The 22036-nt window shown below is 31.9% G+C and overlaps 1 long non-coding RNA gene across 16 annotated transcripts; it reads left to right on the top strand.

The window, feature by feature from the left end:
• The first annotated feature begins 14487 nt into the window (after positions 1-14487).
• Positions 14488-21441, top strand: LOC145041639 (uncharacterized). Of its 16 annotated transcripts, XR_013680328.1 has the most exons (12): positions 14488-14622; positions 14728-14992; positions 15105-15169; positions 15265-15642; positions 15735-16164; positions 17423-17632; positions 17744-17826; positions 17907-17975; positions 18420-18448; positions 18531-18575; positions 19847-20475; positions 21167-21440. It is a non-coding gene; the product is annotated as an uncharacterized LOC145041639 (long non-coding RNA). The 16 variants fall into 16 exon arrangements; XR_013680327.1 differs by having other exon boundaries at positions 18531-20475; positions 21167-21441; XR_013680329.1 differs by lacking the exon at positions 19847-20475 and having other exon boundaries at positions 21167-21436.
• The last annotated feature ends 595 nt before the right edge of the window (positions 21442-22036 follow it).

Genomic DNA, 22036 nt, shown 5'->3' with positions numbered 1-22036 from the left:
TAACGTAAATTAAAAAATGATGAAGGTTTCGGTGATTGACATTGGAGGAGCAACTGTGTTATATGAAAGGCGTATAGCGAGTGAGATCTCGACAGCTGTCATCTCTCTGCAATTTGGGATGTGTAGTTTGCATGGATTTGAGAAAAGTGGCAGCAACAAAGGATTCATCAGGTTGGGCACTTGAAAGTGAAACAGGAAATATTCTCAATAATGGATCAGTTCATCCTAAAAAACCTTCTAAAGCTCTTTTAATCCAAATGTTAGGTAGTAAATAAATCATACTTTTTTTTTTGTATTGTTCTTTATTTATATGTTACAAATGATATATAGATGAGCAAGGGACATCTGGCAGAGGATCTAATGCATCTAAGGGTATAATAGGAAATTCGTTTGATGATGGGGTAGTGAAGGAGTCATTGCTACTATGTTCTGAGAAAGCTGTTTACGTGTATTCACTTTCACATGCTGTTCAGGTTAGATTTTAGAACTTGAAGAATTAATTTTCTTGACATATTTTATATACTCTTGTATACTCAATTTTAAATATAAAAATATATATACAGGGAGTGAAGAAGGTTTGTTATAAAAAGAAGTTTAATTCCTCAATTTGTTGTTGGGCTTCAACATGTTGTTCTGATGTTGGCCTTGTTCTTGTTTTTACCAATGGGAAAATTGAAATTAGGTGAGTTATCTTTTTCATATTTGGATTTTGATTGAATAAAAAAGTCGATAAACACATGACTTTGATATTATTTACCTTTTTCAGATCCTTTCCTGAATTAACCCTTTTGAAGGCAACATCCATAAGAGGCCTTGCACTTTCAACTTCAAAACCGAATTCTTTACCTGATAGTTCAATTTGTGCTTCACACAATGGTGATATTATCATGGTTTTAACTATACTATATGATATGATATGATGCACAGGGGCAACAACATAATCTTTTATCTCTCTTGTTGAAGCACCGAAGATGAGTGTCTTAGTGGAGGTAATGAAATACATAAACCAGTTTAGTTATCCAATCAGGTATTCCCACCACCCTCTTTTTCTATGTTCTGTACAAGTAATTGATTTCTCCAAAATCTATTTTTTTTTCCAATTTTCTTTTATCTGCTACTCTCAAGAGGAGATTTATGTTGGCTTCATCCGTTCGTTTGGTTTAATTTTGCTTTAATAATTGTTAATGGAATTGTCTATTTACGTTTGTTTGTTTGTAAAGTATTTATCATTCTGGGCAATGTTTCTCCAACTGACAGGTGTTCGGTGTATCATGAATTTTGAGCAGCGATATTTTGGAGTCAAATTGTACGTTTTCGTGCAGGCAAGCTTTTCAGGTAACTTATTTATGCGTTTCTGTCCTTTCTTTTTTGTCCTTTAAAGTAATCAAGTGGAGTAAAGGCTTGAAGAGTTTTCTTTTCAGCTACTGTTGCTTATTTTTTAAAAGTTAATATCGTTTATTACTATATAAACATTTTTTACATCAGCATTCTAACTCAATTGTACGTTTTCATTGTATATGAATATTATTTGTTATGTATCTGTTATCATCTGTGTAGATTTTCTTATACATGAGCATAACAAATTTTAGATAAACGATTTAACCAATATCTTAAATTTTACATAGCATGTGGTCTTTTTCTGTGGGTCTTTTACTTCTCTTTTCAGGTAAATTACCATCACACCAAGTTACAATTATGTTCAAATTAAATGCTGTAAAATTGCCAAATTCAATATGAAATTTGATGATTTATATATATTTATGTAGAGGGTGGTGGAATTCAGTAGTTCAATGTGACAATGAAAATGACCCTATGAAGAATAGTAGCTCAATCTGAATCTTGGTGATTTTTACATATTATATTTTTATTGTTGTAGCCATTGACCATTTTTAAAAGCATATTTTTTTTGTTTTTCAAAAGGTAACCAATTGGAGGTGGGTCTCACACAAGAGGTTTCACAGAGAAGGAGATTATGAGAAATAGGCAGAGAAGAAGGATCATACCTGTATTAGCATGGTGATGAAATCCAAAACTTCAATTAGCATCTACGATTCCAAAACCTCAAAATAGATGAGATCATTTGAATCCCCCAACACTCTTGCTGCCTCTCTCTCTCTATCTCCATGTGGAACTTACTTTCAGAAACTATCATCACCATAAGAAAAAAAACATCACATTTTGGAAGAAAGAAACAGGAGAATCAGTTTAAACTATGTCCCAGAAGAACATGACCAAAGCAACATGGTATAACAGTAGTTTTTGCTTCTGGTTTGATAATTGTATAAGCTGCAAACATCTTTACTTGAACTTGACTTACATCTTCTTCAGGCCATCAATTACATTTAGCTCTGATGAAACCGTTGCTTCTCGTATGGCTACAAATGAAATTCAGTTCTTTGATTTTTCAAAAGGCATGGTGCATAAGATTAGAATTCCTGGAATAGCTGCAGTCGAGCTTTCTAAGCAACCTGGATCCCATGATGTTGTATTTGTTCCATAATCTATGGTTCGTCATTCTAATTCAATACTCACCTTGACTTCTTAGTAATCATTTTTTAAGAGCTTCCATTTCCACTTAATTGTTGATATAAGGTCATTTATCTTGATATATGCATGTACACAGGCTTCCCAAAGTGAACCCATTAGTACAAGAACTTTCTTCAGATGTTCAACAGCTCAACATTGGAACCATGGTTCTACAAGGCTTCTGGTTGTCGTTCAATCAGATGTTGATAAAACTAACCTAAGTAGAGTTACTATGGAAAGTCAAAGTTGTATTATTTGACTTTAGATGAAACTCATAATGGGCTTATGCCCTTACGTAAGTTTATCTTTCTTTATACACTGAATGTAAGTATGTAACATTTCATTTGATAATATTTTTTTTAATAATTAATTATTATAATTTTTGCAGGAAAAGAAGGACGTGTACATGATGTTCAATGGTCGTATTCAGGGAAAGAATTTGCAATTGTTTATGGATGTATCCTTTTTTATTTTAAATTACATATGAAATAAATCTAAGATAATATAGGTAATATTTTAGGGTTAATCCAAAAAAGACCTTATATTTTGTAATTTTGCTTGAAAAAGACCTTTTATTTTTTCATTTTTTCCGATCTGGCCCGTAGTTTTTTTTTTTTTCAAAATTTTTTTTAAATGTGAGGGTTTATTTGGAAACATTTAGAAGGATGAGGGTTTTTTTTCTGAAAAAAAAAAAAAATCAAAGTTGAGGACTTTTTTGGAAAAATGGAAAAATACAAGGTCTTTTTCAGGTATTTTCCTATTGTTCCTTTGGTTGAAGATATGAATATGCTTTTATTTTTCTCTTTTCATTTGCTAAAAAACTTATTGATCCTTTACTTTTGCAGGGTGCTTCCAATGGTAGTGGATAAGGCAAGGGTATTAAAGAGATATATCTATATACTAAAAATATTGTCGAGAAGAGTGTTTCAAGGAACAATGACACTTGTTTTAAAGGTGTCATTCTCATTCAGTTAGTTTTTTTTTTTTTTGAATCCTCCAAATTCTGATGAGAAGTATATCCATACTAGCTTGAAATCTGTCTTATATTACTAGCAAGGTTCATTGTTAAACATTTTCTGTTTTGTTCATGTGTGATTGATTGTGTATTATTTTCGTTTTTCAGATAAGAAACTCTGAATACCATGGTTTGAATAATTCAAGTGAATCCTTTGAACATGCCATACAACGTGTTATTGATGACAACCTTGAGTTGGGATGTGCATCAATTGAGAAGCTACTGTTATGGGTGTTTTATGAATGTCCAAAAGGTAGCTATTTATTTGCTTATAATCATCTGATAAGTGATAATATTAGACTTCCAAAAACAAAAGTTGTGAATATATTTATTTAACTGTACAAGTTTTTTCCATTTATAATCACAGCTATGGTTTTAGCTATAGTATATGATATGATATGATGCACAGGGGCAACAGCATAATCTTTTTATCTCTTGTTGAAACACTGAAGATGAGTGATGCAAGAGTATTATTGTCTGCTCTTCACAATGTCATTCAGATTTTATCCAATTGCTACAATCCACCTGAGTCGCTTGTAGACCGGTTTAACTGGTAAGTTATTGGTGACATGGTGTCTAGTTGGTATGCATTTGATGACGTGTCAAATACATGCCATGCCATGTCACCTCACCAAAACTTACCGGTTGGTTAAACTGGGAATAGAGCAGTTGCCATGTCACCAAAACTTACCTTTATCTATGATTCTTAGATGGAACAGGTGACTAAGCATCATGTTCTGTTCTGAACCTGTTTCCTAATAATTAATTATTCTCATCTTATTTCTTCATTTTTAACTCCTTAATTTATATAAATTTCATTCTTGTAAAACCAGGTGTCTATGCCATTTAATGACCTGTTTTTCCCCTTTTCACAATGGAATTGGACAGAGGGTTTCTTCTTGCCTGTTTGATTCCACCATTTGTTTCCTGATTTCAGAATCTTGAGGTATTATTAAATCCTTTTGGTTTTAATCTATTAACCAATATACTAGAGGCAGGAAGTTCCTTTGTTGCATTAAACTTACACTTTTATTGGGTTTGACCTGTTTTTTTTTTAATTTATTAGATTAGGGATTCTGTTATGGAATACTATAATTGCTAGCCTGTTGCTTCCCTCTTCTTTTCCCTTCTTGAAACAACGCTTCACTTAACTTCTCCTCTTCCGCCTTTTTTTTTCTTGAAATCAAAGCCTCACACCCCAAATATCAACTTATAAGCTCCAACCCCACTAAAGAGAAGACTTGAAATATTCTTTGGTTTGATCTCAGCTAATCAAACGTCCAGAATCTTGAAGCAAAGCAAAGAAATAACGAGTGATTTTCATCCCCTTTTTTCTTCGACATCTCTGCTTTCACCCAAATCTCACAGGCGATGTCCATAGTAGACGGAGGGTTTCTTTGTGTTTGTCTGATTCCACTATTTGTTTCCCAATTTCACAATGTTGAGGTATTTTTGAACCCTGTTGCTTTTAATTTGTTATTTGGGAATGCAACAGGCTCATACAGACAAGTTGTGAAGAGCGTTTATTGCTAAAGAATCTGTAATTTTGTTTCTTTTCATCTTTTTTTTTTTTTGAAAGAGCTGTTTCTTTTCATCTTCTTGAGTAGGTGCGATATATGATAAGTTTACTTGTTAACTTGTGTAGGCTTATGCAAGGGTTTAATGATTGGGATAATTCCAGTTACCTCCAAGGTATGTAACTCCATTGATTTATGTTTATTTTCAAAATTACTGTGGTTATTGGTATTCTTCTTTTCACTTCAATTCCCTTGCTATAGGTTTTGGAACCATGCATAGGCAGTCTAGCATATTAACCACCTAATTCTTGGATTATTTGCTGAAAATACATGCAATGCCAAATCTCAATTGTCAAGTTTTCAATTGAAGTATGTTTGAATCTATGTATGTGTAGCACATGTACAATTGTAAATTTTTTACCTATTCTCATGTTGGTTTTCCCTTTTAGTTATTGTTCAAGAATCTTGATTTGGACATGAAGACAGGGTTAGGAAAATTGAAGGAAACCCTGATTTCTGTTGCTTCATCTCAACAAAATACTGTAAATCAAGGTGAATTACCACATATATTATACCAGGTTGATTTGTTGTCTATATACGTTTTTGTTTTTAGAGTATTCAAGCTATTTCACTCTCTGATTTTCTGGTGCCTTTTATTTTGGTGGACAGCATGCATTCCCTACTATTCCTTTGGTTGAAGATATGAATATGCTTTTTGTTTTTCTCTTTTCATTTGCTGAAAAACTTATTGATCCTTTACTTTTGCAAGGTGCTTCCAATGGTAGTGGATAAGGCAAGGGTATTAAATACTTTTTAATTTTCATGAACACAAACTAAAGTTTTACTCTTTTTACAGGATGTTGCCACCTGAAACCATGATGGGCCCCTTCAAACCCCAACCTCATCCGGGAACCAACATCTCCAAAGGTTAATTTCTTGAAACCAATTACATCAATATTTATCCAAATATATAGAAAGCAATTGAGTAAATTACATGAATGGTCCCTGAGGTTTAGGGTAATTTGCGCGTTTGGTCCTTAACTTTTTTTTTTAACTCGGAAGGTCCCTACTGTTTGTTTTTGTTACACGCTTGGTCCCTGTCTTACCTTTAAAAACTATTTTTCCCTTGATTTTTTAAAATATTTAAATAAACACACCCCAACCCCCCTCACCTTACTTTACTTATCCGACTATTTTTTTCTATTCAAATAATAGTCTTTTTAAGTAAGACAAGGACCAATAGCGTAATAAAAACAAACAGTAGGGACTTTCCAAGTTAAAAAAATAAGTTAGGGACCAAGCGTGCAAATTACCCCAAACCATAGGGACCATTCGTGTAGTTTACTCAAAGCAATTTTGATAAGACTTGTTAGTTTTATATTCAAGAAAAAAGATTGCACTATTGCATTGTGTTTTCAGTTTTTCCTTTATTAAAGTTATGCTTCCAGAACTCTTATTTCTTACAACATTTTAATTAGAACAGTTTACCCATTACATTATTGATTATGTATGGCTTTTGACTTATGAGAGAAGAAATTTTCTTTTACCAAATAATATTCGAATTAAGTCCAAGGTATGTCATTTCCTGATGCTGTTATTTTTTTTTCAATTTCAAGTTTCTCATTGACATTCTAAGATGCAATTGTGTGATACTCCAAAAATAGGAAAGTACTTTCATTTCATACTCTAGGTATTTTCCACCACTAAACCAGTCTATATTTTGTTGTGTCATAAATTCAGTAAGATAATTGAAACATCAAACTTTCCATTACTCATCTTCGCATTTTACTTTAAAAAAAACTTTCAATCAACGCATTTTATTTTTGAAAGCTTCCATTTTACATTCGATTTTCAAAAATCATTCCTTTCTTCTCATGTATGCATTTTACTTTGAAAAAACTTACATTTAAAGCATTCTACTTTCAAAAACATGTATTTTACATTCAATTTTCATAAATCATCCCCATTTTTAGCATTGCACTTTAACTTTTTCTTTCTATAACATCTTTGAAACATCAAACTTTTTATATCTCATGTATTCATTTTATTCTCAAAAGACATCCATTTTACTTTGAAAGAAACTTACAACTAAAGCATTCTACATTCAAAACCTTCAATTTTACAGTCAGTTTTTTAAAATCATCCAATTTTTAACATTGCACTTTAAAATTTTCTTTATGTAACATCGTTGAAACATCAAACTTCTCTTTTTCTCATCTATGCATTTTACTTTTAAAACTTCCTATGAAAGCTTTTTGTTTTCAAAAACTTCCTAACATTTGATTTTCAAAAGTCATCCGGTTTTTAGCATTGCACTTTAACCTTTTCTCATGTATTCATTTTACTTTCAAAAGAACTTACAATTAAAGCATTGTATTTTCTAAAACTTCCAGTTTACATTCAATTTTTCTAAAATCATCTCATATTAACATTACACATTAACTTTTTCTTTATGTAACATCAAACTTCTCATTTTTTCATGTATGCATTTTACTTTGAAAAAACTTTCAACCAAAGCATTCTATTTTCAAAAGCTTCTGTTTTACATTGGATTTTCAAAAATATCTGATTTTTAGCATTTTACTTTAACTTTTTTCTTTATGTAACATCATTGAAATGTCAAACTTTCTTTTTCTCATCTATACATTTTACTTTGAAAAAACTTCCAATTAAAGAATTTTATCTGCAAAAACTTCCATTTTACATTCAATTTTCAAACATATCCCATTTTTAGAAGTGTACTTTACATTTTTCTTTCATTAACATCTTTGAAACATCAAACATCTTTTTTATTTCTTTCTCATCTATGAATTTTACTTTCAATAAACTTACAATTAAGACATTATACTCTCAAAAACTTCCATTTTACAATGAAATTTAAAAAATCATCACAAATTTAACATTATACTTTACCTTTTTCTCTCTATAACTTCATTGAAACATCAAACATCTGCTTTTCTTATTTATGCATTTAACATTGAAAAAACTTCCAATTAAAGCATTTTACATTCAAATACTTCCATTTTACAATCAATTTTCAAAAATCATCCTATTTTTAGGACTATATTTTAACTTTCCTTTCTGTGACATTTTTGACACATCAAACATCTTTTTTTTTCTTATCTACGCAATTTACTTTGAAACTTTTTCCAATCATTCTACTTTCAAAATCATCCATTTTACGTTGAATTTTTAAAAGTTATCCCCTTTTAGCATTGTTCTTTCTTTAACATTATTGAAAAATCGAACATTTTTTTCTCATCTATGCAGTTTGCTTTTAAAAAAAACTTGCATTTTAAAGCATTCTACTTTGATAAACTTCCATTTTACATTCAGTTCTCTGTCAACTTCCTCAACAATGAAGAAATATATATTCTTATGCTGGTTTTCGTATTCCCTTTTATATATATATATATATATATATATATATATATATATATATATATATATATATATATATATATATATATATTGTTCAAGAATCTTGATTTGTAACATGTCATCTCTTGTGAAGGACAGGGTTAGGAAAAATGAAGGAAATCTTGATTTCTGTTGGTTCATCTCAACACAATACTGTAAATCAAGGTGAATTACCACATATATTATATACCAGGTTTGTTGTGTATAGATGTTTTTGTTTTGAGAGTATTCAAGCTTTTTCACTATCTGTTTTGCTGATGCGTTTTATTTTGGTGGATAGCATGCTGCATGTTGCTCCACTTCATTTCACTGTTGTTCCTTTGGTTGAAGATATGAATATGCTTTTATTTTTCTCTTTTGATTGCAACTGCCAACTAGATAATTAAAATATGTTTGCTGAAAAACTTATTGATCCTTTACTTTTGCAGGGTGCTTCCAATGGTAATGGACAAGTCAAGGGTATTAAAGAAATATATATACTATAAATATTATCCAGGAGAGTGTTTCAAGCAACAATGGCACTTGTTTTAAAGGTGTCATTCTCATTCAGTTAATTTCATTCTTGTAAAACCAGGTGTCTATGCCATTTAATGACCGGTTTTTCCACTTTTCACAGCGGAAGTGGATAGAGGGTTTCTCTTTGCCAGTTTTCTTCCACCATTTGTTTCCCAATTTCAGAATCTTGAGGTATTTTTGAATACTTTTGGTTTTAATCTATTAACCAAATTACTAGAGGCAGGAAGTTCCTTTGTTGCATTAAACTTACACTTTTATTGGGTTTGATGTGCTTTTTATATTAGATTAGGGATTCTGTTATGGAAAACTATAATTGTAGGCTGTTTGTTCCTTTTTAATTTTCATGAACACAAACTAATGTTTTACTCTTTTTACAGGATGTTGACACCTGGAATCATGGTGGGCCCCTTCAAACCCCAACCTCATCCGGAAACCAACATCTCCAAAGGTTAATTTCTTGAAACCATTTACATCAATATTTATCCAAATATATAGAAACCGATTTTGATAAGACTTGCTAGTTTTATATTCAAGAAAAAAGATTGCACTATTGCATTGTGTTTTCAGTTTTTTCCCTTATTAAAGTTATGCTTCCAGAACTCTTATTTATCACAACATTTAAATTTAGAAAAGTTTACCCATTACATTGAGTATTTATCGCTTTTGACTTATGTTTTGTGGTATGTGTTTGTAGGAGTTGTCATCACATGTTATGGGAAAGATAGAGAAGAAATTTTCTTTTACCAAATAATATTCATATTCAGTCCAAGGTATGTCATCTCCTGCTGCTCTTATTCTTTTTCAATTTCAATTTTCTTTTACCAATTACTAAACATGTGTATATTTCCACTTTCATAATGGGGATCCAGAAATAGCAAACTGCTTTCATTTCATACTCCAGGTATGTTTTACCACTAAACCACTCTATATTTTGTTGTGTGTCATAAATTCAGTGTTCATGTTCACATCCTGTTGCTCTTATTCTTTTACAATTAGCATGGTGCTTTAATTTTACTTTGAAAAAACTTCCCATTAAATCATTGTATATTAAAAAAACATCCGTTTTGCATTGAATTCTCATCAATGCATTTTATTTTTGAAAAAAAAATTCCGATTAAAGCATTCTTTTGTCCAAAACTTCCATTTTACATTGATTTTTCAAAAATCATTCTAATTTCAGCATTGCACTTTCACTTTTTCTTTGTATAACATTCATTGAAACTTCACTTTTTTCATCTATGCATTTTATTTTGAAAAAAATCCAATTATAGCATAATCATCCCATTTTTAGCATTGTACTTTAACTTTTCTTTCTATAACATCATTGAAACATCACAATTTTTACTAATCTATGCATTTTACCTTGAAAAAAACTTCCAATTAAAGAATCCTACTCTAAAAACATGCATTTTAATCTCTGCTTTCAACCAAATCGATGCCTCTCACAGGCGATGGGCATAGTGGACGTAGGAATTGTTTTTGCCTGTCTGATTCCACTATTTGTTTCCCAATTTCACAATCTTGAGGTATTTTTGAACCCTGCTGGTTTTAATTTGTTATTTGGGGATGCAACAGGTTCTTCTAAGGCCTGAGCTCATACAGATAGGATCTGAAGAGCATTTATTGCTAATTACAGAGGTATATTTTGTTTCTTTTCATCTTCTTGACTTAGGTGGGATATAGGGATTCTTGGATTACTTGCTGAAATACATGCAATGCCAAATCTCAATTCTCAAGTTTTCAATTGAAGTATGTTTGAATCTCTGTATGTGTAGAACATGTACAATAGTGATTTTGTACACATTCTCATGTTGGTTTTCCCTTTTAGATATTGTTCAGGAATGTTGATTTGGACATGAAGAAGACAGGGTTAGGAAAATTGATGGAAACCCTGATTTCTGTTGCTTCATCTCAACAAAATACTGTAAATTACCACATATTATATACCAGGTTTGTTGTCTATATATGTTTTTGTTTTTAGAGTATTCAAGCTATTTCGCTATCTGATTTTCTGGTGCCTTTTATTTTGGTGGACAACATGCAAATCCCTACTGTTCCTTTGGTTGAAGATATGAATATGCTTTTATTTTTCTCTTTTCATTTGCTGAAAAACTTATTGATCCTTTACTTTTGCAGGGTGCTTCCAATGGTAATGGACAAGTCAAGGGTATTAAAGAAATATATATACTATAAATATTGTCCAGAAGAGTGTTTCAAACAACAATGGCACTTGTTTTGAAGGTGTCATTCTCATTCAGTTAGTTCTTTTTTTTTTGAATCCTCCAAATTCTGATGAGAAGTGTATATATATATATATATATATATATATATATATATATATATATATATATATATATATATATATATATATATTCTGATGTTGGTTTTTCTTTTCCCTTTTAGATATATATTGTTCAAGAATCTTGGTTTGGAACATGTCATCTCTTGTGAAGGACAGTGTTAGGAAAATTGAAGGAAACCTTGATTTCTGCTGCTTCATCTCAACAAAATACTATAAATCAAGGTGAATTACCACATATATTATACCAGGTTAATTTGTTGTCTATATAAGCTTTTGTTTTTAGAGTATTCACTATCTAATTTGCTGATGTCTTTTAGATATATATTGTTCAAGAATCTTGATTTAGACATGAAGGCAGTTACTCCATTTCCCTACTGTTCCTTTGGTTGACGATATGAATATGGTTTTATTTTTTCTCTTTTGATTGAAACTGCCAACTAGATAATTAAAAACCGTTTGCTGAAAAACTTATTGATCCTTTACTTTTGCTGCAGGGTGCTTCCAATGGTAATGGATATGGCTATTAATGAAATATTGTCCGAAACAGTGTTTCACTAGCAACTCAAACAACAATGGCACTTGTTTTCTCCCAAAAAAAATGGCACTTGTTTTAAAGGTGTCATTCTTGTCATTCAGTTAGTTGTTTGTATCAATTAACAGGAGTATGACAACAATCCAGCTCCCGTATCACATGTGTTGAAGTTGATGCGTTTCAATTCCAATAAGGCAAGTCACATGATGACCGGTTTAACTGGTAAGTTTTTGGTGACATGGTGTCTAGTTGGTATGCATTTGATGACGTGTCAAATACATGCCATGCCATGTCACCTCACCAAAACTTACGGGCTAAACTTTGAAACAAGCTGAAGAAAGAAAAGGTAGGTAATATAAATAATTAATGATATCCGGTTTGATGTACGATGCATTTATATCTTCTGAACGTGTTTCCTAATAATTAATTATTCTCATCTTATTACATCATATTTCTTCATTTTTAAGTCCTATATTTATATTAGTTTCATTCTTGTAAAACCAGGTGTCTGTTAATTAATGACTGGTTTTCCACTTTTTACAGTGGAAGCGGACAGAGGGTTTTTTTTTTGCCAGTTTGATTCAACCATTTGTTTTCAAATTTCACAATCTTGAGGTATTTTTGAATCTTTTTGGTTTTAATTTAACTGCATTACTAGAGGTGTGAAGTTCCTACGTTTCATTAAAACTTACACTTTTATTGGACTTGACCTATGTTTTTTTATTTCATTAGGGATATGGTTATGGAATATAACTGTAGGTTGTTTGTGCCTTTTTAATTTTCATGAACACAAACTAAAAAAGTTTACCCATAACCCATTACATAATTATGTATGACTTATGAGTTATGTTTTGTGGTATGTGTTTGTAGGAGTGTCATCACATTTTTATGGGAAAGAAAGAGAAGAAATTTTCTTTTACCAAATAATATTCATATTCAGTCCAATGTATGTCATCTCCTGCTGCTTTTATTCTTTTTCAGTTTGAATTTTGTCAATGACATTGTAAGATACAATTGTGTGATACTAAAAATGTGTACATTTCCACTTTATCTTTTGTTCTATAACATCATTGAAACATCAAACATCTCTTTTTCTCGTTTATGCATTTAACATTGAAAAAACTTCCAATTAAAGCATTTTCCATTCAAATACTCCCGTTTTACATTTAATTTTCAAAAATCATCCCCATTTTAGGACTATATTTTAACTTTCCTTTCTGTAACATCATTGACACATCAAACATCTTTTTTTTTCTCATCTATGCGTTTTACTTTGAAATTTTTTCCAATTGAAGCATTCTACTTTCAAAATCGTACATTTTACGTTGAATTTTCAAAAATCAACCTATTTTTAGCATTATAATTTCTTTAACATAATTGAAACATCAAACCTTTTTTTTATCATCTATGCATTTTTCTTTAAAAAAAACCTACATTTTAAGCATTCTACTTTCTAAAACTTCCATTTTACATTTAGTTTTCAAAAATCATCCCATATTTAGCACTATCTTTAACTTTTCTTTTGGTAACATCATTAAAACATTAAACTTTTTCTTTTTCTCATCTATGTATTTTACTTTAAGAAATCTTACAATTAAAGCATTCCATTTGTAAAAATTTTCCACTTTACATTAAATTTTTTAAAATCATTACATTTCTAGCATTGTACTTTAAACGTATTCTTTATGTAACATTGTTAAATCATCAAACCTTTTTTCTCATCTATGCATTTTACTTTTAATTAATATGAACCAATCAAGGGATGCTAAGAATGTACGGATGATAAAATATGTATTACATGTGAAATGACCGATGTATTAGGGATCCCATGATTATGTTCTGTCATACAATTAGTATGATGAGGTTAAGTATGGATAAAAGGTTGAGACATTATTTGATGATGATGATGTGTGTGTGTGTATATCTTTTTAGGTATGTGATTCAACAATATTTTTAGTTATATCAAAATCACATTCACATGAAATATTTTCTTTCAACTATATAGACGCGAAAATAGATTTTGCTCATGTGTTCCCAACCTTTGCAGTCTCTGTGGGAGTGCTCTTCAAAGGAAAGGTTGCAACTGCTGCTGTGGTATATATAATAGCATATTCATAGCCTATTTCACTTCTTCAATTTAATCGCTGAAATATATGAAATATCTTTTAAAATTCTTATTCAGCTTCTTTACATTTTTGTTGGTAGGTAGACTTTGTTGGGGATGCCATGTGTTGGAATACACACACACACATATTTTTTGCGCTTTCTGGTATGAACTAAATCTTAGTGTCTGTCCTTCCAGAACATTAAGAAAAAAATGCTAGATGGTAAATAATTAAATAACAATCACTTCATTTTGTTAAATACAATAACTTTATCCATAAATATTGACAATTTTGAATTTTCTCTGAACCAGGAATTGAGTCATTTACCACAACAAGATCAGAAAAGAAACAACGATGTGAAATCCATTTTTATTTGAAGGGTATTTTGGCATTTGTGTTACACTTATACACTTCTGATGCTATCCAGTCAATATTATCTGCTGTCTCTTCAGCCAATCCTTTGCTGACAAATAAGAAAACAAGGGACCTCATTATGATTCTCAACTAGAAAAGGTTCGTACTTTACATAAATTTTATTTAAAAGTATACATAGTTTTGAGTTTTGACCATTGATAAATTATCAGATTTGTTGAAATATTTGTTAGTATACGTTGAAAGAGGGGTTAAAAGATTTAGCTATCAAACACTTGGAACTTCAAAATTCATTGTCCTTAGTTTGGCCTAAGCAAGTGAGTTTAAAGAAAAATGTTTAACCCTATATATTATTATGAATTGCGAATTATGAAATGTGTTTTGATAAAATATGGTGTATGTGTGTGTATGTTTAACTGTAGGAAGCAGCGGTTTTCATCCATGTTTGATGGAAGGCCTATAAAGATTATTGGAGAGATCAACAACATGTTGAGTGTTGCGGGTGCCTGAAATGATATAATATTTATCGTCATGTTTTTAAAACAGTTAAAGACTTAAGACACATAGTTTTTACTTTTTATTTACTTTGACCAGAATTTGAATTTTGAATCATAATTAGTTACTGTTTTCATATTAGAAAATCAAGTCTAATTGAATGGTGCTACAGAGCTTGGTTGACGACTGAAGGTATTAATTTTCACTTTTTAACTTCAAAAATTGTTGGATTTCTTTACCAATTTTAATACAAGTTGTAGAAAATGAACCTATTGATCACCAAGATCTTTTCCCTCATGTCCAGGGATGAAGCATGCCTTGTTGGGTATGTAATATGTAATATTTATGCTCATTTGATTACTCGCACAGGTAGGTAACAACTCACGCTTTCTATGTATTTTAGTTATTTGTTGACATCACTTGAAGTAATTTACTTTTTGAAAAACTTTTTTATTCTTTTATAGAAGCATAAGCGGGACTGGGAAGAAGAGAAGTGGGTGATTGTAACTTTTTGTAGATACAGTGCTGACTTACTTCCAAATTGGACCTGAGAGTGTCGATAACAAGTTCTTGGGCGTTAGAGAGATTAGCCTGTTGGGAGATGATCATATTTGCATAACATGCCTCTTCGTTCCTTTTAGTCAATTTTTTAGAACACCCTTTTCGTTTTTCTATCAATTAAACAATACCCATTTTCTGATTTTTATTAATTCCTCACTTAATAATCGAATTTGAAGGCAAAGTACGTATGGAAAGAGAAAAAACCAGAAGATTTTCCAGCAACGAAAGTTAAGATGTATAAAATCCTATCTTGGTAGTTGGTAGGGATGCATTTTCTGCAGGTAAAAACATGAATTTCGATTAAGTTTTTGAACAATTTCTTCGATTATTGGAAAAGAAATTATGAAATTCAAATAGGTTGCTGTGATTGCAGATAACAGTGGTTCCATGGCAGCGATTCGTGCCGCTTGTAAAGGCTCTAACTATGTTGTTCTTTTTAATTTGATACTACCTGTCAGGTTACATCACATTATATATGTTAATAATTAACTTTTCTTTTATTATTTATTATTATTGGTGGTTTTTTTAAAAGGAAATTGTTAATTGAATTATGATTCTTTGAGTTTCAGTGTAAGTTAATTGGTATCAAGAAGCAAGAAAACATAATCAGGTAAATGGATGTTACTTTTTTTTTTCAGTTTGAAACTCTTTGAAAATGGACTACCAATTTTTTTCTATGATGATTCCGGCAAAAGTTATTGGTCGCAGAAGGGTAATCTATGAATGTTTACTGTATATGAGCAAACATGAAATCAGTAGCTACAAATTCAGCCAACAATTGGGACTGACGCTGTCTAAATTTCGTAAGGCTTTCTTAATTATAACTATTTTTTTTTTTTTAAATTCGTGCTTCCAGTAAAGGTTTTGTAATAAAATAAAAAATAACATCTCATTGTACGCAAATTAGCAACATACTTTAATGTCGATACCAACTTATGCAATGTACTTCATTATTTGTTTCACAGAACAACACGTTCCGCCCCGCGCAACGTGCGGGAAACCCCTCTAGTATATATATTAAAATTGTGAACAAAAGGAACAGTTAACTGAGACATTTTGGCTAGTTTTGGTCCCTTAAATTATATATATATATATATATATATATATATATATATATATATATATATATATATATATATATATATATATATATATATATATAAGTTTAGTGGGTTATGGATCCACCGCTTCTTTTTAGTTCGAGATTCTCCGTCTGCAGTAGGATTTAGTTTTCATTCTACTATTACACGTCTACGTTATCCTCTCCACCGATTCCTATTTTCCCAATAACCCACCGCCTCCCATATTTCAACTCCATCGAAATATCAAAGATGGTGGGCAGCAAGCCGATTTCTGATTTTGGCGTTCTTTGGTTGTGCTATTTCTCCAATTTCTATTCACCATGACCCATACAATCGAACGCCACCAACTCTCACTTATCATATTCTCCCCACTGCTTCCCTTATCCGATATCTCCATCCATGTCGAATCGACCTCATTTCCTCTGCACTTTCTACTCCGTCGCAACAACGCAATGAGATGCACACAAAGATTGGTTGACTAAAGATCCACAATCGCTTGAGGTAATGTCCTTCAACCCTATTTCTATTTTTCTGATCTTCGTTTATTTCAATTTCTCTTTGTCGGTTTAGTTTTGGTGAATTTCGGCTAATATTTTTTAGGGGTTCATAAATATGTCGACTTTTGGAAGCTTGAAAATGAGATAACTATGGGTCTTCAGTTAACATTCTTATGGTTTGGCTGAGCTGGGCACCAGGTGTTCACTAAAATGTCACAAAGAATGTTGGAAATTTTGATGTTGGAGTTGAACTCGATGACGTTGAAATCTTTACTTTTTTTAATATGTTGGTTTTTTGATCGTTTCAGAGGAACAACAAATCCATGTTTATTCCTAAATGGCCCTTCACATTCATCTCTTTCGTCGCTGCTCCGGTCCACCAGAGTCAATTAAAACTTATACTACTTTCACCTGCCTTCATCGTTGTTTCATCCTCCGAACACCAAATCTTTTCTCTTATATTAGCCGATGATTCCATGTAGGTGTTTTTTTCCATTTTAATTTACGGATGATGTTTGTAAGTTAGCTGAAATCGTGTCAAACTCCACTATGTAATCGCTTCGATGATTTCGTGCGGTTGTCTCGCTTGAATCGACATCGTAACAATCCGTCACTTTAATGTCCACACAACCTTCGCCGGCTCCTCTCTATCTGACTTACAAGAAACGATTACACCTAATCAAATTGAGAAGGTTTGTCTTGTTTATTTTTTCCCTGTATGTTTCTTCCTCTCTCGATTTTGGATTGGGTATAATATTAATTATAGGGTTGTTCCTACTCCCTCTCCCTTTTTATCGTCACAGAGAGTACATTATGGATGTTGGCATGAATTGCTTCTTAGTGGTAGCAAAAGAAGCCATTGGGGCATGCACTTAACTCGAAAGAGGTCATTAATTTTGAAAAACTCGATGAAGGATGGAGGTTTTGAAACTAAAAATGACTTAGAGGTACTTTGGTTTTTGGCAGCTAGAAGTTCTTAGAAGGAGCAAACATTTGTTACAGCCTAAGACGAGTCATCCACATTCTCATCAAAAGGTATTTCATTTCTCTATTACTTTATATTAACTTCTTATTTTTACAATTCAAATAGTAACCAAGTCTCATCCACAGAAACCACATATTTGGCTTGAAGTTAGCTTCTCCGAAAGAGAAAAAGACCAAAACTTCAAAGACAAAAAAGCCCACACTAGGATCTGTTTCAAATTTTGTTAGTGCTCCATCTTAGAAAAAGAAATAGGACAAATGAGAGAAGTTAGGGTATACTGTAAGTAATATTTTTTTTTGCTAATTTTTTCTAAGCAAGAGTGATTTGGTAATTATTTCATATGAATCCTATAACTTAATTGGTTTTAGACGTGGACTTCATGTATTTAATTGAAACAAAGTATTTTTTATTTTGTTTATTATTAGTCTGGATTTTGTTAAATGATTATGAGATCTTGACCATTTTCACAACACATAATCCATTCTGGATGCTAGGGTTGCTAGAATGAAGAAGTGGCTTTCAGGTACGTTTCCATTATTATTGCCATCATTTAGTTTGCCATAATTTTTGCATTGCATTGCATCTCATTTGGCTTATTCTTGCAGAGATGACATCATTGGCAAAATGTTTGACCTTACTGCACATATTAGGTATGTCAAAATCACTTCAGATCATGATCTGTTATAAAATCAACTGCACAAATGCATATATGCTATTCCAGAAGTAGGATGTAGGGTTATTTTGGTCAACTGCATATTGGATCTTTATCATCAGTAGGTGCTTATGTGATTTTTTTAATTTCTATCCGCATTTATATTACTAAAGAAAAGAATTAGAGAAACATGGTCAAACATTTTGTTTACCTTTCCAGTTTCAATGGAATTTTGTTTCTATAAAATTATACTCATCTTATTTTAATGTTTTATTTTAGATAAAACTTCAAAAATGGTCCATGTGGTTTTCGAAAATATCAAGTTTAGTCCCTAAGTTCAAAAAACCTCACAGATGGTCCCTGTGGTTTCAAAACTTTTAACAAATGGTCTTTCCACCTAACTCCGTCAGCTTTCTACCGTTAAGTAAGGGGTATTGTCGTCATTTCAATACACAAGGACCATTTATGAGGTTTTCTCTATTTAAAAAAAACAAATATAATTATTTAATTAAAGGGCCCCATACACACACACTCTCTCTCTCTCCCCTTGTACAACTGATGGAACAAAAAAAACCCAGCACCACCACCACTCTCCCTCCCTCTCTTCCCTCCCGAGGACAACCCAAACCTCCAACACCACTGAGAAACCTTCATCACCACTTGCCATCTTCCTTGCCCCACTCTCTCTGAGTTCACGCTGATAGAACGCAATGGAGAGGTAGCGGAGCTGCCACAGCACGCCACCCATCACCGCCACTCGTAGCTCCGCCATCAGTTACACATATATGTTTTAATAGAAAATTTAGACCTGCATCGCACAATACCTTTAACACCTTTATGTTTACCATTCATTTGTACTTCTGGTCTGATATCTCTTACTGCCTTGTCACTGGACCTTGGGGTGTGTGAGGGTGAGCTCGGGACCATATTTCCTCTTTTCTCCATAGTTAAGATATGGTTGCTCAAATCACGAGTCTTGCAGATTTTGAAACTCAATGATTCAATGGATTCTAATCAGAAAAATCCAAGGTGTGCATAAAATCAGTTTTTGACAGAAGCATTTTATGGAACACAACCTATCCTAAAAACAAATTCAATAACAGGAATGTTCTCATACAAATTCTCGTAATGTACAAAGACCAATGACCTATGGGTTAATTAGTTCTAAGTCAAATTTAATAAGATTGTTATGGTTCTTTAATTAAATGTAGCTAAAGAGACAAGAGTAACATAGCTCTCGCTCTGTTATGGTTCTTTAATTAAATGCAGGTGGTGATGAAGGTTTCTCAGTGGAGTTGGAGGTTTGGGTTGTCCTCGAGAGGGAATAAGTTAGAGGGAGGGAGAGTGGTGGTGGTGGTGTTTATGCTCGAGTTGGTACCACCGAGATGAATAAAAGAAGGCTTGGCCTTTGGTTGGTCAACAAGTAAAAGGGTGAAGGCACAGGAGGGTCTTGGGTTTTTTTGTTCCATAAGTTATACAAGGAGAGAGAGAGAGAAAGAGAGAGAGAGAGAGAGAGAGAGAGAGAGAGAGAGAGTGGGACCCTTTAATTAAATAATTATATTTGTTTTTTTTAATAGAGAAAACCTCATAAATGGTCCCTTTGTGTTGAAATGAAGAAAATGCCCCTTACTTAACAGTAGAAAGCTGACGGAGTTAGGCGGAAGGACCATTTGTTAAAAGTTTTGAAACCACAGGGACCATTTGTGAGGTTTTTTGAACTTAGGGACTAAACTTGATATTTTCGGAAACCACGGGGACCATTTTTGAAGTTTTGTCTTTATTTTATTTTTATGATGTTGGTAAAAAGATGAGTTCGTTTTCAATGTGAATCCCAATGAGATTCAGTGATCGGTCAGCAGGTGTTCTTCTACAAATACTGTTAAAGCTTCCATAGATAAGTATGATCCTTTTTTCTTTGTTTCTTTATATATTTTGGTAAAAAATGGAAATATTATCGCTAAATTTGTGAAAGAATAAAATGTAGTTGCATAAATTGAAAAAAAAAAAAAAAAAAAAAAAAAAAAAAAAAAAAAAAAAAGTGAAATGGTGTTTTGTTGAATAGAGGTATCAACTTGGATCCATTAACCAAGTGGTCAAAGGTAATAATCATTCATCAAATTTGTTTGTAAAGATATGTATTGTTTCCCTAATTGCCCCTTGAACAATGACAATAGGTTGGGTGGGTTCTATATGATCATTAAGTGCCTTATTTCATTAAACTTTCTGTTCATTTTTTCTTACTTTTATATAATTGTTTAGTATATCTTGATACTTTCATTCTCTTATCACAACATTGTACTTTGAAAAATCTACAAAATTACAAGATTATATTGATTGTGTTCTTTATGATTATACACAACACCTAACTGAAACCTTTGTGAATGCATACGGTGATAAAACGAGCAAACTCCGAATAAGTTAAGGGTGTAAAACATTTGAGAACAAATTGATGTCAAAATGACATTATCTGATAAAATTGTTGCTAGCAAAATCTGTTACGTTGTAAAAAAATTTAAAATCTTGTTGTCAAGTTGTACGAATTTTTACTGTTGTCCATATGTTATATTGATGGTTCTATGTTGTTTGCAGATGGATGCAATATGATCGGATATATATTGAAGGTGCAAAGAGTGGTAGAAGATCATTTGTAAAGCAACAAAGTAAAATAAAATTGACTCAAGCAACATACTTTACTGTAGCTACCAATTAGAACAATGTACTATACTTCCAAACAAAAGCAACACCTTCCGACCCCCGCAACGCGGGGGTCACCTTTCTAGTTATAATTAAAATCCACGAACAGGATAATCATTAATTGTGCATGTTGCTGAATATAAGCCTTTTTAGGGAAATTATCGATGAACGATAAGTCAATGTTTTTTTATAGATTAAATCCGACTTCATATGAAGAAGTTATGCTTCTTCAAAGTTTCATTATCACTGACACAACTATGCGCGTCATAAAAAGTGAATAAAAGATTGGTTGCTTTTTAGCCTAAGTAATCCAAATGAAAATCACAGTATTCGTAAAACCAAGAGCGTGCATATAGAGTACGCCTAAATCTGATTTTATATGAAGAAATTATGATTCTTCAAAGTTTCAGCGCAGTAGTGAGGATATAGAAATCGAAATTCAAATAGGTTGAGTTTTAGCTGAAAGCGGAATATAAAGAACGTTAAAAACGGAGATCGTATGATAAAGAATTGATTTTACAAAGTTTTAAAAATTCAAACTCGGCAGGGGTGTTGTGCGCCTGTGCTATTGAAGAGGGGTGACATGGACCGACAGACTTGTGACACGTGGCAAGAAATTAGAGGAATAACGCAGCAACGATGTAACATCTCGATTTCTAGGTATTTTACGTCTTGACCCTTGAGATGAGAATTGTTTGCAAATTTGGTTCCAAATGACATTTTTAATAAAAAAATAAAGGTTGCATGCGTATGTTTGGTGTACAT

The sequence above is a fragment of the Lactuca saligna genome, chromosome 4, assembly GCF_052625555.1.
Source record: "Lactuca saligna cultivar CGN05327 chromosome 4, ASM5262555v1, whole genome shotgun sequence".
Lineage (NCBI taxonomy): Eukaryota > Viridiplantae > Streptophyta > Magnoliopsida > Asterales > Asteraceae > Lactuca > Lactuca saligna.
This window is presented reverse-complemented; position numbering and strand designations above follow the sequence as displayed.